This window comes from Armigeres subalbatus, chromosome 1 (genome assembly GCF_024139115.2).
Source record: "Armigeres subalbatus isolate Guangzhou_Male chromosome 1, GZ_Asu_2, whole genome shotgun sequence".
NCBI lineage: Eukaryota > Metazoa > Arthropoda > Insecta > Diptera > Culicidae > Armigeres > Armigeres subalbatus.
Genome location: NC_085139.1, coordinates 211291142 through 211313907, shown reverse-complemented (window position 1 = coordinate 211313907; position 22766 = coordinate 211291142). Strand labels below are relative to the sequence as shown.

The 22766-nt window shown below is 38.6% G+C and overlaps 1 long non-coding RNA gene and 2 other non-coding genes across 3 annotated transcripts; all 3 read right to left on the bottom strand.

Annotated features, from left to right (window-relative positions):
* Nucleotides 1–2149: 2149 nt before the first annotated feature.
* Nucleotides 2150–2223, bottom strand: Trnat-agu (transfer RNA threonine (anticodon AGU)). Its single transcript has one exon. It is a non-coding gene; the product is annotated as a tRNA-Thr (tRNA).
* Nucleotides 2224–3634: 1411 nt separating this feature from the next.
* Trnae-cuc (transfer RNA glutamic acid (anticodon CUC)) lies at nt 3635–3706 on the bottom strand. The gene has a single exon. It is a non-coding gene; the product is annotated as a tRNA-Glu (tRNA).
* Nucleotides 3707–7986: 4280 nt separating this feature from the next.
* Nucleotides 7987–8692, bottom strand: LOC134210496 (uncharacterized). The gene is made up of 3 exons (XR_009978831.1): nt 8555–8692; nt 8237–8425; nt 7987–8167 (listed from the first exon to the last, which is right to left on the bottom strand). It is a non-coding gene; the product is annotated as an uncharacterized LOC134210496 (long non-coding RNA).
* Between the last annotated feature and the right edge of the window lie 14074 nt (nt 8693–22766).

The window sequence follows — 22766 nt, the reverse complement described above, 5'->3', positions numbered from 1 at the left end:
ATTTTATACGGACATTTTAAAATCGCCGCCGTATACTTCGCCATGAACGATTTTGTTGTTTCTCACCATCGCATGTTTTCTTCTTCTTATCACTTGGATTTGTCAATACGCAACCTTCATGTTAAATGTAGAACTCATGTATATTTACAGATTCATTCTATTTTACTAGAGACTTGTAAAATTTCAATAATATCTCCATTTTCAAACTGTTGAAAATTCAAGCCGCTGGATAGAATTACAGAAGCTTTCATAAGTATGGGTAATTTTGTATTTCTATAGAAGTATTTGGTTTGCTCGACACCATACCACACCACACCGAAATTGCTTCTTTACATTCTGATTCTGGATATGGCCAATCTTATTGGAATTGTTCTTGAGCAATGACTCGCATATGTCGATATGGTAGTTTGCCAAAAGCTACCCAATGAAATCTATTTTTGGAAACAGTAACTCATAGGAAAAAAGATTTGTTCCATGTTGCTCAAAGAAATTCTTATGGGATTATACATTCTGTCATATACTAAACTTTTCCCAAATACATACATAGAGAAAGACACATTTGGGAGCACTAAAATCAACGCAATAAACATGCTTATTAATGTGGAACGTCGTATAATCATATGACAATCCCAAGTCGTCAGTGGTCTCTCGCAATAAATTGAGACATCTATTCCTAAGAACATTCACCTAGTGGCTGAATCGCAGTGAGAACTGAAGATTTACTCAACAACCCATGTCAAAGCACCAATCAATCACTCAAAAGTGCGCGATTTCTCTATCGTCGGCTTCAGGTAATCCCATGTATCTAACAAAAAACCCGATCGTAGGTGTGAAACCTTACTGGTCCGCCTGATGTAATTTACCAAGCCGAAAACAAGAAGTTTGATCTAATCCGAGAGAATAAAAATCCGTTTTACGATCGACTATTTTCATCCGGGCAATGACCGCCGGGAGTGTCGTCCGCGTTTAAATTTTGTCAAATCGCTTTCATTTTCACGAACACGTGTCCCCTCGAGCACCTGCGATGACTATTTCGTGATGTTCTGAAACATTGTTTTGTTTGAGATGGCTTTTAGAGAAAAAAAAAATCGAAATTTCAGCTGCTTTGAAGTTTACGATGCGTGCATCGTCTGATGTACGTTCTGCTTATCGAAGACTGGGTGTTAGTCCATCACTCACAATCCTCATCTACTCAGCAAATTGAGATTGATTGCAAGCTGATTCGAACGACAGTGGCTGATTGGCCGCGCTTCTCGACATCTAAATGACGGTCTCCGCGGTTGAAAGTCAGAAAAATAACGATTCGTACGTTCAACGGACGGCCTGAACACTTCACTTCACGAGTTTCATTCACAAAATATAAAACTCATAGCTTATGTAAACAAATCGACAGCCGTTCGTTTTTCTGCCAGGAATTCCAACAAGAATACAAAATTCAAGCGACGGACCGTACGCAGCCAGACTGCAGAAAAAAAGATCGCTTGCAAGCACCACAGCAGCAGCAGCAGCAGCAGCAGTAGCGACAGGATTGTCGTTCCTTCGTCGATGAAGTTTATCGTCCAACTGCTGCGTGCCAAAGCAATTCAGCTCGTTCTGGTTGTCGTGTCCCACCACGTTTGCCGCACAAACACAAGCGTGCCGGCTAACAGTTCGCTCGCATCAAACCAGATGACAACAACAAAAACCTTTCCTCGGCTACCCGCTCTTTGACACGTCAGCGGGAAATGCGGTGGAAAAGTTTTCTGAATCAAACGCAACATCGCACTCATTCGGCGATGAATTGAGTGGGTCTTGGAAAATGAGTCCCGCTCGGTTCATCGGGCGCTCACGTGCGAATGAACTCGATGCCGATGGTTTTGGTTGTGTGCCGGATTACTTCCCCTCATTACCAACACTAGTGCCCGGTGGAGATAGTGGGCGGAGCCAAGGAAGGGCCACTGCGAGTGTGTGAGATGGAACGATGTAACTGTGTTGGAACGATTATCACGGTGCGTGCTTTCGAACGATTTGTCCAATTTGCTGCTTTCTATCGTCACGTTGCCTGCGATTTTCGCGCACATTTCGTGAGAAAGTGATGAAGAAAGCTTTTCAATTAAGAAAGTAAGGCGAGGAACGAATAATGGAACGAGAAAAAAAAAATATCACAACTAGGCTCCGGCGAGATTCGAACTCACGATCTCCTGTTTACTAGACAGGCGCTTTAACCAACTAAGCCACGGCGCCGTTGATGTCGAAGCGTTGCTCAAAGCAGTACTGGTGATGAGTTCTGAAATGTGGAAAGATGAAGTATGATTTGCGCGTGGATGTATTATCTCGATGTTGGCCGAGGTGGGTGATATTGTTTGGATTTGATATGGAGAATAATCAATTCAAATGCTTCAAGACCACGAAATAAGTTTTATCTTAGAATGTGCACTGCGTTTAGAACAGCATTGGTGAAATAAACCTCGTAGATTGGATGCTAGTGATACTAGGTGTTGCATATTACCTGATACGATGATTGAATGATAACGAAAAGCATCCCCGATTGAGTTCATATTTACCACAAAGTTTAAAATCAATAAATGCAGTCCCAAGTTATTGATACTTTATCGAAAATTCCATTGCTCCATAATTTGTAGTGCAGCTTGTAGGAACACATCGTATAATGAAATATTTCCGAACCACAATATTCTGTTGACTAAGTCGACTTTCTCTCTGTAAGGTAAATTAAGCAATAACGATCGATTAGGGAAAATCCATTAGTTACATTGTGTTATATTTCCTTCAATCTCACTTTTGTCTGGAGCATCTGAAAATGTTGTTTGGATCGTTACATTTCTTTCAACCTCCTGTAAGTGTTGCGTAATTACCTACCAGTGGTTCTTTTATTGTGGAGGAATGAAAAAAAGTCATAACTTGCATTAATGAATATAAACCGTGAGAAACATACAAGCGTTTCACAAGCACTGCCTTATACAGGGTTACTGCTCCTGGAATCTCCTTATCAAAAACAAAACAATAAAAAGAAATTTGATTTATTTATTGTTTTAGTATTTTTTTCAGCATGTTAGTAGATGAGATGAGATGAACATATGTTCGGTGAGATGGCATTAGAAAATTGTTCCCCTATATAATTGTTCTATGTCAATGTTATTTTCGCTTCTTTTATTATTCAGCTTTCGAATGATATCCTGTTTAGTCTTTACTAATAAATAATGGTTGACTGGGATTGTTTTGGCTATTTGCAGAAAAATAAACTCACAACTCACATATTAAGCAGCATGTTTCAACCAGCTTACTGTCACTCACATGCATTTATATTTATTTACAATGAAGTTACTGCACCCAAACTCACTGGAATCATGCTACTCGGGAAAATAAAAGATTCTAAAAGGGCCCACTTACAAATTACTTAAAGCTTTAGGGAGTGGGAGAAGGTCTTTCCGAGCGATGCGGTCCATACAATCTTCCATAAAATAAAGTCACGAGCGGGTGGGTGGGTGCTGCAAGTTGTCAATTTCAGCGTTATGTAATAATCCGTTATTGTCAATTATTTTCAGTGTTTAGCATGAAGCTCACTTCAAGTTTGGTGAAAATTGGGAAAACTCTCGAAACCTGTTGGTTAGTAAAATAACATTTACAAGCAAAAAGTTTCCCATACCGGGAATCGAACCCGGGCCTTCCGGGTGAGAGCCGGATATCCTAACCACTAGACAATATGGGACTTGTGAAAAGATTGGACGGAATGGCAGTCGCGGCATTATTTTTTCATTCGGTAATATTTGACACAATACCGAAAGCAATCGATCATTCCTCTATTGGTTCCATGGACGTTTCTCCTGTATGGAACTCGGACGAGATAGGTGAGTCTCACGCTTAGGATCGTTAGGGCGTAACTGCATTGATCGATTTCTCTTCGTCGACGTTTTCCTCTCATCATTGCAGCGGTTTTCAGCAGTTTGCCATAGATTTTATGGTTTCAGGTGATAAGGCAAGGCAAGATGTAGCGCCAGAAGCATTAATCACGTTTGGGTTTGGGACTTAAGTTATTACCAAAATAAGTAATCGATTAAGGTGACACGGGAAGCACGAACAACCATCAAATCGGCATCATTTCCATCATTGAATGCTTAACTTTTTTTCTAAAACAAATATGATTTTAAAAAAGTATCACCGGCGCGTGCTTACTCGCAAACTACACGCTGATACATTTACAGTTACATCAAACAACTGAAAACCGAGATACGCCGCTCAGAAGTTACGAGGTGACAATGCTAGAAAGAGACAAAAGATAGGAAAAATAACACGGTGTGTAGTGCCATCTCGAGTCACCTTAAAAGAAATTGATCAATGCAATTACAATTTACTAAACAGTTTACTTACATTTACAAAATGTTTACTTTTCAGTTAACGAATGCCGTTCGATAACTGCAACGCATTCTAGACGACAAACGGTTGTCAATCGACGTCAGATGCAATAAAAGTGCATCTAAATGTGCAGCGAATGCAGCTGTCATTGAGTTTGACACCAGTTTGAAGTTTAGCGGTCCAATAACTGCAAAACTGTTGCAACTATCGAATTGCAGTTAAATGACTTGCAGTTATCGAATGTCTACTGTACTTTAAAAGTCGTTTTTCGACAGCATTTCAAAAAATCGATTGTGTATCAATAACAACAATAGTTTAAGGACTGTCATACATCAGTAAAGTTATAAATTTATATATATTTCTATATTTTTTAGAGAGTCTGTGTGGAAATCCCGTATTTTTATTTATTTTGGCTGTTATACATCGGAAATCAGAAAAGGGGATCTATTCTCCCCACTCTCTCCTATTCACTCATCCAAATTCCTTACATACACCCAAAAACAATATTTTTTTCACTTTTTGAAATCATCAATCATAAACCTACGACTTCCAAACAGTATAAATAATTAGTTTTCTGTGCAGAGAGCCGGGAATCGGGTCCATATGCCCAAGTAGTGATTTACCCTAATGAAAGGGGCGGATATGTAAACATCGCGTGACATCTCTTATTGAAAATGAGAAATTGCAGTATATTGCAGTATACTGTTCTCAATTGCGTTCGACGAAACATTTTCGGTGTTGCATCACTGATACTGGTTATGGGGTTGTTATGGAATCGTAGTGTGCCGCGCGCGACGGATGTCAAAATTTTTCATCGCTTGATTTTTTTTTCTATTTTGGCTGATGAAGACTCTCAGAAATTTTTAATAAACGCCAATTGGTATACGCGTGATATTTTAAGTTAGTTCATAAAAGATAGATTTGAAGGTGTGCGTTAGTGATTGTGGCAAGGATAGTGGCTTTAGTGGAAATTTGTGAGTGATGTTATGAAGTCGCCGCAGGCCTCGGGTGCAACACGGATCGAGTGTGAAGTACAGATCCAGAACTCCTCCCAACCAGATTATTTCCAGCTTATTGTTCACAGTGGATAAAATTGGTGAGATTGTTCCGATATGGATTTACTACTTTTCCATGTATTTTAAGTGTATTGATACGATTGCAATTTCAAAACTAAATACGCGCTGGATTGGAGAATCCAGAAGTTTGTTTATGGGTCCATTATCCATTTGAAAATGGTAGCATAAACAGGCGGGGCTTATTGTAAGCAAAAGTGACCTCGGACTGGTAATGAAATACCAGGCAGTCTGAAACGGGTCACTGGAGCTGCAATAGAGCTAACACTTTCTAACTCCCGGATTAAATCTGACTGTAAAATTGTAAAACAGACAGCTTTCTTCCATAACATCACTGCCAGACAGTGGGGGTTAGTTTGGACACACACACACACACACACACACACACACACGCATCACTGATACTGGTTATGGGTTTTATTCAATTTTGATTCTTTGCTTCTTAGCATCCTGCGTCTCTCAAATACAATCATTCAGAATCTTTAACTTTTCTCAGCTTCATCCTATAAAATGAAATAACACAAAATAGATCAAAATAGATTCCAATTTTCGCGAATATTCAAAGTTCAGACACACTAGTTTCAATGAAAAATAAATTATTTCATTAGTTATCTTTCATTTAGAAGAATGGGGGATTTCTTTAAATTCAATAGAGTAGAGTGGGGCAAGAGTACGCACTTAGTTTTCAATCGAACATGGGGACCTTATGAAACAAGCTTCTGCATATCAAATCAATGTCGACGATTCGTATACTCTTCCTTTATGTTACCCAGTGGAAAAAATAATGGAATTAATTAAATTCGTTTTAGCAGAACCCTTATTGCAAGACACCTAAAAAACGCACTCTTACCCCACCGGTGGGGTAAGAGTACGCACTTTTCCAATAAATGTGTTTCAAGTATTTATTAACACAAATAAGATCTCAAATAGTATTTAGTTGATATTTATTGAAAGTATATTATGGAATGTTTAAAGATTACGTAGCTCTGAAGGGGAGGGTGACCTAGGAGTGTGAATTTTCATACTAAAAAAACATTGTGTTTTCTTAAATACCAAAAAAAAACTATGGAGATAAAAATATATCAGGTTTCGCATGGCGTAAACGTAGGAATTTTCATTAAAGAAAGTCCACTAATTACGTGACGCAAATTTAACCATTTCATTACCCCTCCCTCTATTTTACCATTTTTGTATGAATCCTCTGAATAATTGCATGGATCATCATACATCTCGCCAAATTCATACGATTAAATCTAGATCATACATTAAACATTTTTTCATTCACTTCCACAATTTGATTTCAGCTTTTCAATAAATATGTTCACATTAAAGGTCTGCTCGCCCTCAGTGCCTCGTTGTAGACTCAACAAATTGTGGAACAATCCAGAAGAGCACTAACTCGGCTTATAATCAGATGACAGCATTCAATCAAACAAAATACTGACAAAATGAAAATATCTATTTATTGTATTTTTCCGTGTGAATCTCGTCGGAAGTGAACCTTGCTGGCAGTGTTGGTAGAATCATACTCAAATCTCAATCATCGAGGTTTCAAGCACCAGCTAACTCGCTTGCGATTCTGTAGGGAGTCCTTTCAAGAGGCCAGGAAGCTTTCAAGAGGCCAGGAAGCCTCCTTTCAAGAGGCCAGGAAGCCTCCTTTCAATAGGCCAGGAAGCCTCCTTTCAAGAAGCCAGGAAGCCTCCTTTCCTCCTCCCTACTAGGGAGAGCATCGCGCTTGAGTTTCTGGGACAGAATAGCATCGCTTCGCCCGGATAAAAAATATCATTAAAATATAATTAATTTTACTGTAACAACACCATTTAAAACACAAATATTACCATTGAATATAATGTAATTCTGACAATAAAATCACATAAGAAATAATGGTTTTCCACGATAAAATTTATGGTAAATGGAACTTTTACAATAAAAAATGGGGGTTGTTATGTATCTTTACAATAAAAAAATCGAAAATTTTCCATACTAAATTCAGAGCAAAACAATTGATTTTACGGTTCTTCTATGGGATGATTTCTAAGGACAAAACAATAGAAAACAATGTGTTTTAAATGTTTCCTCATACTTTTTCCTTTTGTTTTACTACAGAAATACAATAAGACTTATAATTAATTTCACTCTAATACTACAATAGAAATACAACACAATTTTATGTTTTACAATTTATTTTATTGATACATGGTATTTAATTTTAATTATTCATAATTTCATTTTGATATATTTCTATCTAAAATTATTAATATAACTTAAATTTAATTTTAATGGTATCTTAATTAACTTTTCAATTATCTCTAATTAAATTTTAATTTATTTTAAACTGATTTTTTATAGAGAATTAATAAAATTTCAATAAATTTCAATGAAGTTTTTATAAATCCTAATTGAATTTAAGTTTGGTTTTAATTTTTTATTAAATTATAATTGAATTTCAATTCAATTTTAATTTGATTTTAATTGAACTTTAGTTTAGTTACTGCGACTAGCACATAGAAAATATAATATTGTTTTGTCTTAGCAATAAATGCTAAATATTTGCGATTTGCGAATTTGAAATGGATTTCATTTTTTTTCTGAATTGATGCAGGTTGACTTTCTACGAATGTAGAAAATTACGCAACTGTTGCCACCGAATTTCCACTACATGTTTCTGAAGATCTACCTTGTCAGTTTTCTGGCCGCGGACGCGATTCTTGCACAGCACCCTCGGCGGTGTGCATTGCGATGTTCTGTAATATAGCAAGATTAAATTCAAACAATTTATTAACTTGACACCCGATAGAACCCACAATACTTACGATTTCTAACAAACTCGAGCCAAGTCTTTATCCGGTATTATTCTAGAATCAGGATCTTCGTCAGATTGGCTGGCACTGGCGATGAAGCAGATGTGTTGATGTCTTGGCTTCAAACGAAGGACGAAGTCCGACAGCGGATTCGCACACGCCTCGCCAGATGCGATTGCTCGCTGGGATCTTTCTTATTGACTGAGTAAAAATTGAAATTAAGAAAAAAGGAAAATGCTGGTGAAAATCAAGAACACCCGGAAAGTTCATAGTATATTCCTCCCGCAGCGCATAAAATCATTCCATGTAAGCTCGAAAGTAGATACTCACCATCATTACACGGCACAGTGGCCAATGATCCACCGTTTATCCCCATCCAACAACAACGAAACAGACACTTCTTGCGCTTCCGACACTTGTCTTCCTGCACCTTGGCAGTCTACAATTTCGACATTTTCACTGCCCGTAAACAAAACATACACGCTCATAAAAAACTAGGTTTTAACGAGTTAAAATAGAAAGTTTTTTTCAAATATTTTTTCATCATCAATTGTTAATAATATGAACATTCATTATTTTAATAATAATATTCGAAAGAAAAATTTTGTGGAAAAATTAAATAACTTTTTTCACAATGAAAGCTATTGTTATTTAATTGTTTTCAATTTTTTGTTTCGAAATGATAAGTATTTCAATAATCAAATTATTTTTATTTTCACAACTGATTTTTTGATCCACCAAATATATTTTTTTCAAAATTGTGTTCTGTCTTTTATTAACACAAGCAAACAATTAAAATATAATAAAATGATTGGTAACATTTGAATTTGTTGTACGTTTAATGTAAGTACAATAAAGGTGTTTTTCAACTACTCAAATCTACATTAGATGTACAATAGCCTGTATTGTATACCATAGAATCAATAGTATTTCAATGAATTAAACCATACAAAGTACTGTATTTTTTTATCCGGGCGCTCACTCGCCGAAAAATGATTTCGCTTTACAAAACGTCAAAACGCAATCGAGGTGTATGTCATTGTTTTAAGCGAAAAAAAAATATTAAAAGCATTCAACAACGAAGAACACGTAAAAATCATGCAATTATGCAAATCGCGATTAGTTTCCTCAGTCCCCCAAATCTACATACATTTGAGCTTCCTACATCTCGATATCCTCCCTATCGCGATATCTATCTCGATGGGTTCTGATCATATTTTGTTCAGGATTCACTCTCCTAATGTCGATATGTTCAAATATTTACGCTACTAGACCAGCTTGGGGCAATAACAAACATATCAATAACAAGAAATGACATTTGTTGTATTGTAATTTTTCATAGAAACAAGATATATTCGATCTAGTATTCATTTCAGTTTTGTAGTATAATAGATTGGAAACAGAAACACAAAAAAAAACGAGTTAGGAAATAATCAACGAGTTAATCGATTAAAACCACATGATTCCTCAATACTGATTTGTGAGAACGCTCAATTTTTTAGAGCTATTAGCATCTGTCAAAGTGGAGGGGAAATTCTGGAGCAAAAGTTATTCCGATGCAGGGTATAAATAGAGCGCACACTTCGTGCTCCGGTCGGTCAGTTTATCGACGGAAGCAGTAAGCGATGGACATCGCAGGAGTCCTGCTGCTGCTGCCATATATACAGATTTATCTGTATTTTACAGATTTTTTAACGTTGATACAGACTTGATACAGATTACAGATTTTATACAGATTTTTCAAAAACAATACAGATTTTTAGTTATTTCAAATGTTATCGTCCCTATAAAAATCACATATATGTATACGGTTAGCTGGAAAACTATCACTCCTGTCTTCGATGGTTCACCAAAACCATAAATTGAGGTGTGCTGCTTTCTGTGTACTTGAAAAACTCAGTTAAGTTTCAGATAGAGTAATGTTATTTCTTATGAAATTGATTGGGTCTCAAAAAAGAACTCCAAATATTAAAGAAGTTTCGGATATGTGAGTTTTTACGATAGTTTAATATTCCTTGAGTACATTCCGTCACCATATCAGGTCATGAATATCGAATTGACTGCTTTACCATCAGTATTTTTTTTAATAAAAAATCAAGAAAATTTTCAATTATAGAATTATTAAACAAATTAAGATGGAAAATTTTATTACCATTGTGATATGTTTTCTTTCATAATGTTATGCAATTGATAGAAGTAAACAGAAAGGTTTTAAAAATGGACTACAGGCATACCTCGATAGTACGTACCCTCGATAGTGCGTACCCTCGATAGTACGTACCCTCGATTGTACGTACATTTTACCTCGATAGTACGTACACAAAAAAAAATATTTTTTTCGTTCTATTTTCTGTACGATTTTAGTTAAAATTTTAATATGTTTTGATCATGACACATGTGTGGGGTCCTTTATATGCTACGTAATCATTTTACATCTGATTTAAACACCATCGTGAATTTATAACGAATTTAGTTGCAGTACTTTAGCACACATCATTCTATTAAATATTTTAAACAATTCAAGGAACATCTGAAACAGCTGATTACATTCTCTAAAAATATTATCATAATTGTATGGGTATGGATGTATAGATGATTTTTTAGAAAGCAGAATAGCTATCCACTTACGATTATTATGTTTATGAATTATTTTATCTATCAAGGAAGTTGGTTCCAGTTCTAGATCCCGTCCCCATGTAATCATTCCAGGGTTCGTATCGCTCACTCATTCTCAGGAGCATAGGATCGCTTTTCGTGAAAGAAAAACAGCCTGGAGAGTGATAACCATTTTCGCTCACTTCGACTGCCGCAAAACGTTGGTTTGCTCTTTTTCTTTCATATTAGAGTCTTTTCGTGGCATCTTCAATGCAAATGGTAGTAGCTTATGTAGAACAAATAACCTAATGCTTTCATACAGATAGCGTGGTGGTGTGGCTAGAGTAAGCGCATCCCTGCGGCTATTATTGTTACTATTCTGGGTTCGAATCCCGGCGCGGCCATACAATTTTGTAATTGTTCTGCGATAATTCTCGCGAAAAATGAGTGAGTGAGTAAAAGTGATGAAACGGAAAAGGATTTTCATCTAATAGGCAAGATTTTCGTTTATCATCCAATGGTAAATGTAGAGAAAGATTGATAAGGTGAAAGATGATCCTCAAAATAAACAACGAAAAAAGATTCTCCCTTGGCCAGAGAAACGCTTGCTTTGGTCTCATTGAAACGAAAAGTTGAAACCCTGATTAATTCACATTCACAGAGAACATTTCCCCGAGGAGTAAATTAAATTCACCATGGGAATAGCGTTTCTCAAAAATGAATTTGCGGCAAGATGTTTAATTGTTTAATTCTGTTCACAGTAAGCTTAGTTCCAATCTATCCACTTGATGGTGACAACATTTTTCTTGAGAAACAAATTAGCAGCGTTACTAAAATGAAGATATTTTTTGGTTGAATAGTTATTTTTATTTTATTTATTTTGTTATGTTTTTCAGTTATTTATTTGATATAATGATTCAGTTTTTTCCCAGGAGTTTCTTAAAAAATCATCCCTAGATTCCACTAGAAATTCAATCAGGAGTTCCTTCTAAGATTCCTCTAAGACGTCTCACTGGAATCCCAGGAGAAGTTTATCCTGGAACCGCAGTTTCTCCCAAGGGTTCTTCCATACAATTCCATACAGGATTTCACTTGATATTCAATCAAGACCTGTGCGCCGATTGAATTTAGATTGGCGTGCCAGATCATCTTCAGCCAGAGTCAGCGGCAGTGGAGTGGCGGCGTCATGCCGCTCGTGATTTGCGGCGACGTAAATCAATTTCGTGCATTTATGTTTCTCCAGGATTTCCTTCGGAAATTTTTCCAAGAATTTCTCCGCAGGTTCCCCCAAAAATCTCTCTCCAGAAGCTCCTTCAGGAATTTATCCGCAAGTTCTCTCTGTAAGTTCATTCAGGTCTTCCTCCGCAATTTTCTCAAGGCCTTCCTCCGCATATTCCTCTAAAAGTTCCTCCAGGAATCTCTCCGAAAGTTCCTTCAGAAATTTCTCCAGGAATTCCTTTGAAGTTCCCCGGAAGTTCCTTCAGAAGTTCCTCCGGAAGTTCTTCCAGAAGTTCCTCTAAGAATTCCTCCGGAAGGTCCTCTAGAAATTTCTCCGGAAGTTTCTCCAAGAACTCGATTAGGACGCATAGGAATTACTTCAGAAATGTCTCCGTAAATCCTTTCAAAAATCTTTCAAAATTCCATCTTAAATTGTTGCGTTAAAAATTTCCACGTCTCCTTTCTAAGAACTTTCACCAGAAAATCATTCAGAAATTCCCATGTAAACTTTTCCTGGCATTAGCTCTGGAGTTACTCCATAAATTCCACCAAGATCTCTCATTAATTACTTCGAGGTCTTCCAGAAATTCCTTATTAATTTCTTCATAAACTCACGTAGAAGCCCTTGATAGACATCTCTTACTCACGCCCTGGGAATTCCTCCAAAAATTGCTACAAGAACTTTCCCGAAAAATTGTTCATAATTTTTTTTTCGGGAATTCTGTCCGAAATTCCTTGAGAAATCCGTCTGAAAATTCATCTGGCAATTTCTCCAGCTATTCTTTCGAAAATTTCGTTAAAACTCTTTTGGAGCTACCTCCCGAAATTCACCTTGAAATTCCTCTGGAAATTATTGAAGTAATTCTCCCGGAAGAAACACCCGGAATTCTCAAAATTTCTGCGGGTACCTCCTCTAAAATGTCTACAAAAATCATCTAAAAAATCCTTCATGATTTACCGAGATTTTTTTCCAGGAGTAAGCAGCAATTACCTCGGAAATTCTTCTAGAAACTCTCCCAAATTTTCTTTCAGAAACTCATCCATGAATTCTCCCAACAATTTCATCAAGAATTTCCCCGGAAATTACTTCAAGAATTTCTCCGCAAATCCCTTTTCCCCAGAAAATTTCTTCATGAATTCCCCGGGAATTTGTTTCGGAATCCCCAGAGAAACTTCTCAAGCTATTCTGCATGGAATTCCTTCAAGAACTACTCCGGGTTGTTTCTTTTTGCAGGAAGAATTTTCGAAGGAATTCTTGTGGGTGTATTCAAAGGAGTTCACAAAGGATTTCCTATTGTAAGTTCTGCAGGAGAGGATTCCAGATGGACCCTGGAGAAATTTTCAGAGGAATTCCTAGAAAAGTATCGGAAATAAATCTTGGAGAAATTCTAAAATAAGAAGTTTTATTTAAATGAAGTTCATAAGGAATTTTCAGAGGAAAATATTTTTAAATTTCCAAACAAATTTCAAATAAAGTTATGAAATAATTTCAAACTTTTAGTAGAGTGCTTAGTAGATCGCCATCCAATAATTTAAATTTAAAAACTTTATCGACAGATATCACCTCAATTCGTCGAGCTGTCAGTATATGGAAGTTGGCCTCCGAGCCTGTCATCAAAACTTCGTTTTTTGAGTGAACATCTAGCCTTTTCGTTACACCTTGGTGTACGAGATGCGTAAACACGATTCTAAAGACGAGAATATTAAAATAACATTGAATGTTATCCCGTTTTTACATCTTCGAAATTTTGCTTGTTGTTTTTATGGGGTCGTAAACATATTAGGTAAGCATTTTTTCTGGGTTTTTCGACCCCCCTCCCTCCTTACCCATGTAAGACTTTTTTTCATACAAATGATTTTTTACTCATCTCAGTGTTAAAAACTCATATAATTACGAATCATAATGAAGGTTCCTGCAAACCAACGCGATGCGACTGTTGCTATGGCTGGCAGTTTGTCGCTTTGGTAAGGCAGCGTCATTGGAGTCAATAGAGTCGCAACGACGGTGATAGGCAACCTTAAAGCTTTTCATTCCCATACAATCTATAGGGGAAATCTATAAAATACGTCACCACCCCCAACCGTCGCTTTTTGTAGTAACATACATAATCATGTACGATGTGTAACATATATTTAAAACATTACTCCTGCAAATGTAACGTAATTTATAGATGCTCTAAAGCATTAAAAACAGTACATATTTTGTAGAAAAAGCCTCACATGTACAAAGACGATGATTGAGCTCAATACTATATGTAGGCACTATTTCAAGAAAAAATTGGATTCTGTTGGTTCCTTGTGTACTATATCAAATACAAACATGCTTAGAATACAGAGCCTTCTATCGAAATTTTGTCTTCCGGATGGTTTTATAAACATTCTGCTATTCCTAAATAAACAAAAAAGCAAAAAAAAAAATTTTTTTCGGATTTTTTTTTGCTTCGATAGTACGTACGCTTCGATAGTACGTACACTAAAATTACGCAGGTGTACGTACTATCGAGGTATGCCTGTACATGTCTATGGACTACTTATTTATGGACTAGATAAGAAATGTATTCCAACTTGTGTTATGGGCACCAGTTGATTGGGCATGCATAAATGGCAAAATATAGCAATTGTTGCGTAATCGGGTTTAGTAATCGTTATTTAGGCATTGACAAAAAATCATTGTTTCCGAATTATAACATTTAACATACAATTTCGGTGGAATATTGAAGAAACTAGAAAAAATATCCGAAAAACATCACTTGTAGAATCATGATACATTTTTGGAATTTGAAAGACGACATGAACTTCGGAAAAGATTGAGCTTTTAATATAAATTATAACAACCAAGAGAGTTTAAGTGATGTGATGCTTCTACATGGTTGCAAGGAGCCCCCTTTAAAGATTCCAACGGATTTCTGGTTTGAAAAACTCAATGAAAATGTCATCTAAGTACATCACTTTACAATCATCAGCATCGCTATTTTGCATAATATATTTGAAAATCTATTTTCCCCCAAATACAGACAATACAGATTTTTTATGATTGCCAATACAGATTTACGAAAAAATCATCTGACAGCCCTGCGCAGGACCATGGGCGGATGGATCAGTTCCAATGGATGAGCAAGCGGGTGGCACCGCCCTCTGTCCATTGGCGCTTCGATCAGTAGCGGACCGACAGCGACAGTTCCACTGACGGTATCCGCCAGACGAGGGGAAATTGGCTCGGCTGTATCTACGATCACGACAAGTTTTGCTTCTATTCCTCGATCTCTCCTTATCTCGATGGACCATGACTGAATTTGTAATCGTTGGTACACATCTTCGATGTTGGTTTTCAAGTTTTTAGCAGTGTGCTTTTCATGTAGCTCAACCATTCCTTAAAAAAGATAAACATTTTTAGCTTGTTTTACTACGTTTGCGGATAAACTGAACTGGTTCGATTTAGCACTTTCCTAATTAATACTTAACTAGAGTTCGTTTCTCTATTATGACTCCTTTGAATATTTGCTCATTTACCCCAGAAACAGACCTATATACCGTTTTGTTGTAGTATCAAACTTAATAGACAGCATCTGGTGTCTAACTTCCCTAGAGTAAGTTTGTCTATTCCTGTGCGAATCTGTTGTACGTATTCGTCAATGGTTTTATAATTTCTTTTTGGTCCAAATGACGTCAGCTGCTGGTCAATGAGGTCCCGAATTCCTTCCTGTCGTAACCCAGACGAGGTTTCTAGGCTCGTCCGTTCGTCGCAACAATACTCAGCAAACTGATTCGCACTTCGTTTTTTGACACGATCATTCCGTAATATTTTCGTGGTAGATTGAATCAATATGTTTTAAAATCAAGGTAGCTCACTACACATTAAAAATAAATGCACAACAAAAGAGTACACTCTACCGGTTCAAAATGAAGCGGTTGTTCAAATAAAATTAGATTTTTCACTACAAGGGAAACATTGTACACTCACGCTTGTTGGAACGATAGCTGTCAAGTAGTAGAAAAGGTTCATCTTCGTTTCTCTCACTCCTCTCTGTAAAGTTCCAATCGGTACAGTATACGAGAAACATACTTACATACATACATACATAGCTGTGCAGTACCCAACATGAAATTGGCGAGAACAAAACGAGAATCATCACTTCTCTGTGGGGGCTGCACATCCGATTCTGTTTTTTTTCGCACTTATATACAGGGTGTTCAATAAGTTCGAATACAAATGTTTGATCATTGTGTTTGTAAGCCCAATGAACATATTCTGTGTTAGTATTGGTGTCAGCGTTAGCGGTGTATATACGCTATCGGATGTGTGTGGTGTTGACATTCTGTCACTTGTCGTTTGTTTATTACGATCATTGAAAATGGATTGGGCATCATAAATAGCCGTTTTTGAATATCAAAATCATTGCGGCGTACTACAAAACTAAGGTTTTGGGGACGATTGATGCCCTCAGTGGCCCGGTGCTGAGATGGAGATGAGCCCTACGTGTTCCAATAGGACGATAACCCTTTATACACGGAAATTGTCATTTTAGCCTAATATGGGGACAATTTCATCGACTTTTCAAACAAAACTTTGCGATCTCCCAGTTTCCCGGATTTGAACCCTCTTAACTTTTTTGTTTGTCCTTTATTATGTTAAACCTGTACGAATACAAGGTCAGTAACTTGGACCAGTTCAAGACGTAATTCTCTAAATCTGGAACGAAATGCCCATGCAGACCATGCGTGCCGCTTGCGATGGGTTTTAGAAACATTTGAAGCTTGTGAAGAAGTACAAAATAGAGATCATTCCAAAAGAAATGTTACAAACGTTCCTTATAAGCAATACTTCCAATGAACTGCAACCGGAAAAAGAAGTACAAAATAGAGATCATTCCAAAAGAAATGTTACAAACGTTCCTTATAAGCAATACTTCCAATGAATTGCAACCGGAAAAAGAAATAATTTAATCTCAATTTTTAAACATTTTTTGAAAGTGTATTCGAACTTATTGAACACCCTGTACAAGTTTGATACATTTGTTTCCATGGCTTGTTATGATTCGGAACAGTTTTTGCCTTTCTTTTATCGTTGTTCGTTATCTATTGAGAGCGATTTCTGCAAACGCTGCTCATGAGGCTTATTGTGAATGAAGCTAGCAATCTCATCTTCACTGCTTCATTCAGCCAAACCCTGGTATCAATATCATTTGGAAGCAACTGCTGCTGGGTATCACTGAGGCAAACTATTTGAATGCCCAACTGAGTGCTCCATTTTATTCAAATATGACCAAGTTCCTGATACATGAGTAAAGACATCATTTAAAATAGTAATATTTTTCACTTCTCAATTTTAGTTTCTGGTTTTCTGACGTTGGACAACGTCCAACTGGGTGTCAAATCAGAATCTAAAATTGGGGACCGTCATGAAGTCATTTTGATTTTGATCGTTAATAGAGCCTTTATCTTTCGATGCATTTTGAAGATTTATATATCGATCCACTCGGAAACTCTCCAACATTTCCTCAATTTTATTGAAACTCAAGATTTTTTACGATAAACTATTGAAAATTTCAATTCTTATCAAACCCAGTAAAAAATCAGTTCAAACCAATCCCGCTCGTGCATTCCCAACGCGGACATCATAATGATGTCAGTTATTGGACTTTTGGCCCACCCGATAATTTCATTTGTGTATAGAGGTGTGCGCCGATCCGAAAATCGACACGCCGAAAGTCATTTTAACCGGCGGCGGCGGCGGCGTGAATCGGCGTGGTGATTTTTTTTATAACGTTCTCGAGGATTTTTTTTTCATTTATTCGGGATATTTTCAAAACATCAACGGGTTCATCTTTTCCAGATTATTTTTTTCAAAATATTCATTATTGGAAATTATTTTCGAATTTTCCACAGGAAGTACTTTGCAGCTCTTTGTCATTCCGAAGGATTTTTTCTTTGGAATTTCAGGGGAAAACAATTCAAAATTTGCATGAGAAATTTTTCAGAATTTTCACGAGAAATTATTTTTTTGTTAAATATCTTGGCTGTGCATATGCACAGCATATGTTTCGAAATGGACAAATTGATATGAAATTTGCGAAAAAGAATCCACGTGTCTTGGAGGGACTCGAACCCTCAACCTCCTACTCTCTAGATAGGCGTGATAACCCCTACACAACAAGACCACTTAAAGGTCACGTTTGCGGAAAAGCCATCAGAATCCGAGTACCAACCTCCACCGCGGTTAGCTCTCTTTTTTGCAAATTGAATATCTTTCGGATGCTTGATTTGTCCAATCTCCACATGTGCTTTACTATTGTATACCCACAGCCAAGCGAGTGCACATTGTTTATTAAACAAGAGGATCGCACTCCATGCCCCCCAGGAACTGTCTGGGCGGGACGGTATAGAATGCGAATTCAATCGCACTCTGCTGTGCCAAAGGCTTGCTTGGCTAAAGCATTTGATGAGTTTGATTGCCTTAACGTAAGCGGTCGCGTGTACTCAGACGACTAATGACGGTGAAAGACCGACACTTGATTACAATTAATTGCATATTATTCGGCAACTCGGCCGTACGAAAACCATTTTTTTGTTAAATATCTTGGCTGTGCATATGCACAGCATATGTTTCGAAATGGACAAATAGGCGTGATAACCCCTACACAACAAGACCACTTAAAGGTCACGTTTGCGGAAAAGCCATCAGAATCCGAGTACCAACCTCCACCGCGGTTAGCTCTCTTTTTTGCAAATTGAATATCTTTCGGATGCTTGATTTGTCCAATCTCCACATGTGCTTTACTATTGTATACCCACAGCCAAGCGAGTGCACATTGTTTATTAAACGAGAGGATCGCACTCCATGCCCCAGGAACTGTCTGGGCAGGACGGTATAGAATGCGAATTCAATCGCACTCTGCTGTGCAAAAGGCTTGCTTGGCTAAAGCATTTGATGAGTTGATTGCCTTAACGTAAGCGGTCGCGTGTTGGTACTGGATTCTGATGGCTTTTCCGCAAACGTGACCTTTAAAAGGGTTATCACGCTTATCTAAGAGTAGGAGGTTGAGGGTTCGAGTCCCTCCAAGACACGTGGATTCTTTTTCGCAAATTTCATATCAATTTGTCCATTTCGAAACATATGCTGTGCATATGCACAGCCAAGATATTTAACAAAAAAATGGTTTTCGTACGGCCGAGTTGCCGAATAATATGCAATTAATTGACGAGAAATTATTCTAAATTAGTCGACCCGTAGGTATTCTCGAACTAATTCTCAAAAATAATATTCAAAGAATTCCTCAGAAGGATTCCAAAATGAATTTATAAATAGATTCCCGAAGGAATTTCGAAATCAATTTCTATGAAAATTTTAAGAGAATTTCTGAATGTTTAAAGGAATTTGTAGAAGAGAAACTCTCTAGAAATGACTGAAAAAAATTCCGGAGAAGTTACTCGAGGAATTCCTGAAAACAAATACCGAAAATATAATCTCCTTAAGGAATTCTAGAAATAATTTCCAAAGAAATTCCTGAAGGAATTTATTAAAATCGCCAAAGAAATTCGTAAAGGAATTTCCGAAGGATCCTCCATAGAAATTTTTCTAAGAATATCCAGAACAATCCCTTAAGGTGTTTTCTAAAGTTTTCGTAAATAAATTTTTGCACGAATTCCTAAATAATCCCCAAGGATTTCAAAAAAATCCGAAGCATTTTCTGAATGTATTCCCAGTAGAGCATAAGTACTAAAATGCTAGTGGCTAGTGTTATAGTGTATGATTGGTTGCATTAACAACATCGGTTTGACACTTATACTGCCGTTTTTTTCTCTGCTATGTTTGAGCACAATACTTCCCCCACTCGCATAACAGTCCCATTTGACTTTTCGTCACTTTTTAGTTAATCCAATGAATAGGGTTCATTTCTTATGTACTTCCATAAATCATAATAAAAAACTGCGATTTTGTATGCCCATGAGTGAAAAAAAAATACCAAGTCATATATTCCATATGACCATATTTAAAGTCCCATATTTAAAGTACCCGCATAACAGACCCACTAGGAATTTACATGAACTAATTGCTCAAAACTAAACAATGTTTCGAACAAACTAAATCGCTTTATGGTAATCCAGCGAATAATGAACAGCTTAGCAAAATTTCAGACAGATACGATGATGTTTCAATGTATTAGATTTTTCAAAAGTTTCATGTGGAAGATGCGATTTGAAACTTCAATAGCTAATTATCTCAGTATGCGATAAAACGGTATGGGACTAATATGCGAGTGGGGCAGAATAGATGTTGGTCACATGAACTGGAGCGACATGAGCAGTTTTACACTTTTTCATCATCTGTATTTCCGAACGAATTTCTAAAGAAATTCCTTAAAACATTTCGGAGGAATCTGATATGAGCCAGCCGTGGGCTGAAAATCTCATTAATAAAGACATTAAAATTTCCGAGGAATGTACTAAAGCAGCGGTTCTCAACCTTTTTCTTGAGAGGGGTACCCCTTCGAACTTTTGCATTGTTTGAGGTACCCCCTCTCGAAAGTAGGCTTCCAATCCTCTTGAAAACATAATTCCGAGCCCTTTTGAAGGGAAGCTCCTTTAAGCTTTTGAGTCCTTTTAGAGTAGGCTTCCGCACCTCATTATTATAGGCTCTGTGCCTCTTGTAGAGAGGCTTCTGAGCCTCTTGTAGAGAGGCTTCCGAGCCTCTTGAAGGCGGTTTTCGAGCCACTTAAAAGGAAGCTTCCGTTGCATCTTGAAAGAACACTTCTGAGCCTCTTGATAGTATGCTTCCAAGCCTATTGAAAGAAGAATTCTGATCTTCTTGAAGCGAGACTTCCGAGCCTCTTGAGTGGAGGCTTCCGAGCCTCTTGAAAGAAGGCTTCCGAACCACTTGAAAGCAGACTTCCGAGCCTCTTGAAAGAAGGCTTAAGAGCCTCTTGAAAGAAGGAAACCTAACCACTTGAAAGGAGGCTTCCGAATCTCTTGAAAAGAGGCTTCCGAGCGTCTCTTGAAGGGAGGCTTTTGAGCCTCTTGAAAGAAGGCTTCCGAGCCTCTTAAAAGAAGGCTTCCGAGCATCTTGAAAGGAGGTTTTTGAGTCTCTAGAAAAGGAGGCTTTTGAGCCTCTAGAAAATAAGGCTTTTGAGCTTCTTGAAAGGAGGCTTCCGAGCCTCTTTAAAGAAGGCTTCCGAGCCTCTTGAAAAAAGGCTTCCGAGCCTCTTGAGAGGAGGCTTCCTAGCCTCTTGAGAGGAGGCTTCCTAGCCTCTTGAGAGGAGGCCTCTTGAGGAGGCCTCCGAGCCTCTTGAAAGGAGGTTTCCGAGCCTCTTGAGAGAAGGCTTCCGAGCCTCTTGAGAGGAGGCTTCCATGCCTCTTGAGAGGAGGCTTCCGAACCTCTTGAAAGGAGGCTTCCGAACCTCTTGAAAGGAGGCTTCCAGGCCTTATGAGGGGAGGCTTCCGAGCCTCTTGAGGAGGAGGCTTCCGGGCCTCTTGAGAGGAGGCTTCCAGGCCTCTTGAGGAGGAGGCTTCGAGGCCTCTTGAGGAGGAGGCTTCCGGGCCTCTTGAGAGGAGGCTTCCGAGCCTCTTGAGAGGAGGCTTGAGGCCTCTTGAGAGGAGGCTTCCGAGGCCTCTTGAGAGGAGGCTTCCAGGCCTCTTGAGAGGAGGCTTCCAGGCCTCTTCAGAGGAGGCTTCCGAGCCTCTTGAGAGGAGGCTTCCGAGCCTCTTGAGAGGAGGCTTCCAGGCCTCTTGAGAGGAGGCTTCCAGGCCTCTTGAGAGGAGGCTTCCGAGCCTCTTGAGAGGAGGCTTCCGAGCCTCTTGAGAGGAGGCTTCCAGGCCTCTTGAGAGGAGGCTTGAGGCCTCTTGAGAGGAGGCTTCCAGGCCTCTTGAGGAGGCTTCCAGGCCTCTTGAGAGGCGGCTTCCGAGCCTCTTGAGAGGAGGCTTCCAGGCCTCTTGAGGAGGAGGCTTCCAGGCCTCTTGAGAGGAGGCTTCCAGGCCTCTTGAGAGGAGGCTTCCGAGCCTCTTGAGAGGAGGCTTCCGGGCCTCTTGAGGAGGAGGCTTCCAGGCCTCTTGAGAGGAGGCTTCCGAGCCTCTTGAGAGGAGGCTTCCAGGCCTCTTGAGAGGAGGCTTCCAGGCCTCTTGAGAGGAGGCTTCCGAGCCTCTTGAGAGGAGGCTTCCAGGCCTCTTGGAGGAGGCTTCCAGGCATCTTGAGAGGAGGCTTCCAGGCCTCTTGAGAGGAGGCTTCCAGGCCTCTTGAGAGGAGGCTTCCAGGCCTCTTGAGAGGAGGCTTCCGAGCCTCTTGAGAGGAGGCTTCCGAGGCCTCTTGAGAGGAGGGCTTCCGAGCCTCTTGAGAGGAGGCTTCCAGGCCTCTTGAGAGGAGGCTTCGAGGCCTCTTGAGAGGAGGTTTCCGAGCCTCTTGAGAGGAGGCTTCCGAGCCTCTTGAGAGGAGGCTTCCGAGCCTCTTGAGAGGAGGCTTCCGAGCCTCTTGAGAGGAGGCTTCCGAGCCTCTTGAGAGGAGGCTTCCGAGCCTCTTGAGAGGAGGCTTCCGAGCCTCTTGAAAGGAAGCCTTCGAGCTGCTTGGAAGAAGGCTTCCGAGAGGCGTGAAAGAATGCTTCTAATCCTCTTGCAACCAAACAACCGAGTTTTAGTGAAAAAAAAAAAACATTTTGTTCATTCGACGTTTTGTTCGTTTGATCTTTTGTTCCGCAGCCCTTCAAACATTGTGCTGGTTATGTCAATTGGGATTTATTGATCG